A 3,494-nucleotide genomic window follows, 5' to 3' on the forward strand; every position below is an offset into this window, starting at 1 on the left:
AATGAGTTGTACTGGAAGTCAATGGTGTTCGTCTCTCGCATTTTATTTGTAATTCCGCATATTCGGGAGTGCCAAATCTCTGTCTAGCGAAGACAGATGATTATCTTAAAGTGAGCCGGCACTGATTCACAATGTCGCGGCCGTTTAACGATCCTTGCTCCGTGTTGATATACCTACATACTTTCCATGTACTTCCGGCTTCATCGTCTTGGATCTTGTTTCCGCAATCGCGCCTGTCTCGTTTATCACACGTGCTGTCCACTACCGAGAGCAGCGTTGAGGAGCATTGTGAAGTATCGTGTTGGATGGATGAGAGTTAGGTACAGAAAGGAATCGTTTATTTATAGATTTTGTATCGCCCTTGTCCGCCATGATCACACTAGAGGTCTATCATGGTTCTTTCCACTCAATATTCGATTTCACTTGAGTGCAGATCAAATTTAAAACCCGGTTTTTCATTGCCCGGTTAATTGTGGTTTATTTAGACTTTACTTGATGATAATATAAATATTATGTTTTTCTAGCTATGATTAATTACTGAAGGTTTTGTAGTGGTACCTTTAAAACTTCATTATGAAACTATCAGTTTAGTAATTAATCATATCATAATCAGATAGAAAAATACAATTTTGTACATTCATCAGGTTATATAAAGGAATATTGGTTTATTTGCAAAGGTCTGTGCTCTCGTTCTAAGCCAACCAAGTTAATCAGCAAATGAAAAAAATCAATTAATTAACCTTAAGTATATTAGCTGTTTCTATTGGAAGTAGAGACCTTGTGGAGTAAAAGTGACACAATGAAATCAGTGAAGTAAATACATTCAAACGCATTACTATCGATTTAAATTTGATTCTATGCTGCATTGGGTACTTCGGTGGAAATTGAACTAGTGGTATTTAGGCTGTATTCCAAAATTTATTACCAGTACTGAAAATCTATAATGCACGTAAACTATAGCTTTTTAGTACTGGCAGTAAATTTTGAAACACAACCATAATCACTTCTTGAAATTTTGCAAGACCGATCAAGGACGCAAAATCAGCTGGCGAAATGTCACGGGAATCGATTCACGGCCAATAATGGCTGCATTCAGCAGAGAAAGCAGTTTTGCAACTGTTGTAAAATTCTTTAATATGATTGGTCTTGCCCTTAGTTCCTCACTGGATCTAAATATGTAAACCAATCATATCAAAGAATTTTAACAATTGCAAAGCTGCTTTTTCTGCTGAATGCAGCCAATGCAATTCGATCGTGTCGGATATCGATCCTTTTAATCATGTCGTCTTTTTGGGATGCGTTTCAAAACTTGACCCTGTCAACTCCGAGTATCTTTTATCAGTTTTATTCTTGTTCAACATTCGGTAAACAACAAGGATAAAATGATACTTGGATTGACAGAGTCGATGTTTTGGAACAATCTTGAGAACCTACGACTTTGCCGGAAAAATTTGCTCGTGAATACATTCAGGAACCGAGTACATGGGTAGTCGTTTTTAACGTTGATTCACGAGTTGTCGCACGTTATCGCGATTACGCGTGTTTTCTCGGAATTGATATCAATCGAGCGATATCTTGCAGCGCGTGTTGTGTGTTGTGTTTCGTGTTTCGCGATAATTCAGGAGTACGATTACATTTCGCAGGTGCATCGATAAAAACTGAAGATATATCGAGGACTATCGAAGGATCAGGGCCAGAAGTTGCTGTTCATTTGCTGTTCATTTCAGCAATCGGTGAGTGGTCTATTCGTTTGTACTCTCTTTAACTCAAAATATTTCTAGAATGCCAGAAAAACAAATATTTCTGACATTGATTGTTGTTTGATTGTCGTATTTGATGATTGTTTGAAAGCTAAAAATTTTCGCGGTAAATATAGATATTCATTAAAGGGTTATAAATTAACTAATCAAATTATTCATGCACTATTTATTTTAATTATTATTATAAATTCCAAATATATATATATTTTTTTCTTGAATTTTTTAAAAATAAGGAATAGTTACTGTTTAATTTTTATTAATTTTTATTATTATCACGTGCATGTAATTATAATAATACAAAAATAAACCTCGCGAAAATTACTGGTCTTTAGTCGAGTATTTTTTAGAGATTTTAATTTAAGGATTAATTGTTTCGTAAATATTTCTATTGATGAAGAAACGGAAATGTAAGATAAGTATAGAAAATGTGAAAGACGAGAGAGAGAGAAAGAAAGAATGTGCAATAAACCTTATTAAAGAATAATAGTATAATAAAAAGTTAAATTTCCTAAAATTATCAAAAGTTATTATTTTGAAAAGAAAGAAGGTATGAAAAATTGAGACGTTTATTTGCTAACTAAATGGATTAATATTCTCGTGACAATGCTAACAAACGCGCCAGTATATTCACGCAATAAAAATATATTCGCACAAATTAAGCTTACGAAAGAATGAATTATCGTCAACAGTTAAACACGGCAACAAGCGTTAAATATGCTCGATCAGCGTGGAAATATATGTTAGGCTTTAACATGGATCGCGTTGTCGGCGTTCGATCGAAAGTTACTGTTGCATAATGTCGGGAAAATTCAATTGAACGTCTCGCAAATGTGGCATTGCGTGCCTTAAGTATCGCCTGTGTCTTGCGACAAGTATTATGTGCGTCGTTCATTACGTTATACAGTAACGGGAAAATTATTACGATGGATTATTGCGAATCGGTATTGCTCTCAAATTCCTCTCTGCTGTGTAGCAATAATCTACGCGCGTGCGTTTTCGGAAATAAGACTGGTAATTATTCATAAAAGGCATTTCGTAATCATTCGTAATTATTCATAAAAATCGAGAGAGCTGTCTTTTGCGAACGAAATACGCCCCGGATAATTGCTTCGCGGATAATTGCTTGTACAGTTTGAAAAATATTACCGCAAAACGCGCATGCTGGGTATAAAGACCATGTTTTATTGTATCATTTAAATACAATAAGATATACATTTAATAAAATTAAATTGTTATATATTATTTAATAAATAATATACAGGGTGTCCCATTTTAATCCACCTCAAATAACTTTCTTATTTTTGATTTTAGAGAAAAATGTTTCAGACAAAAATTGTATGGTTTCGAGGAGGTCACAAGATGGTATCATTGGTTTGACCTTGGATAATCATTTGAAAATTACATGAAGGTCACCTTCAATTTCTTAAATGGAACATGCCATTTTTCATTACATATTCTCATAGCTTATCTCGAGAACTTTCCAAAACACTACAATAAAATATTTTTCTATTGCGTATTTTCCGAGTTATAAAGCTTTAAGTTTGCGGTATCCTTTCTAAAAAAAAGGAGATGTTAAATCGATACTCGAATGTATCGAAGTTTATTGTTGTCGCTTTTCCGCGATGCTGATTGGTTCTCTCGCTGCGTTTACTTCACGAGTATCTGTCATTGCCAAAATTGTGTGTTTTGACAGTTCCGTATTTGAAAACATCCTGCATAAATGTTAAAAGCTTA

The 3,494-nt window shown here is 34.2% G+C and overlaps 1 long non-coding RNA gene across 1 annotated transcript in view; it reads left to right on the plus strand.

The window, feature by feature from the left end:
* The first annotated feature begins 262 nt into the window (after nt 1-262).
* The window catches only part of LOC108722221 (uncharacterized), a 16,308-nt gene continuing 13,076 nt past the window's right edge, over nt 263-3,494 (plus strand). The window contains exons 1-2 of the long non-coding RNA XR_001936601.1: nt 263-320; nt 1,644-1,733. This is a non-coding gene — a long non-coding RNA (uncharacterized lncRNA). The remainder of the gene's footprint in view (nt 321-1,643; nt 1,734-3,494) is intronic.

The sequence above is a fragment of the Mycetomoellerius zeteki genome, unplaced genomic scaffold, assembly GCF_001594055.1.
Source record: "Mycetomoellerius zeteki isolate Tzet28-1 unplaced genomic scaffold, Tzet1.0 scaffold199, whole genome shotgun sequence".
Lineage (NCBI taxonomy): Eukaryota > Metazoa > Arthropoda > Insecta > Hymenoptera > Formicidae > Mycetomoellerius > Mycetomoellerius zeteki.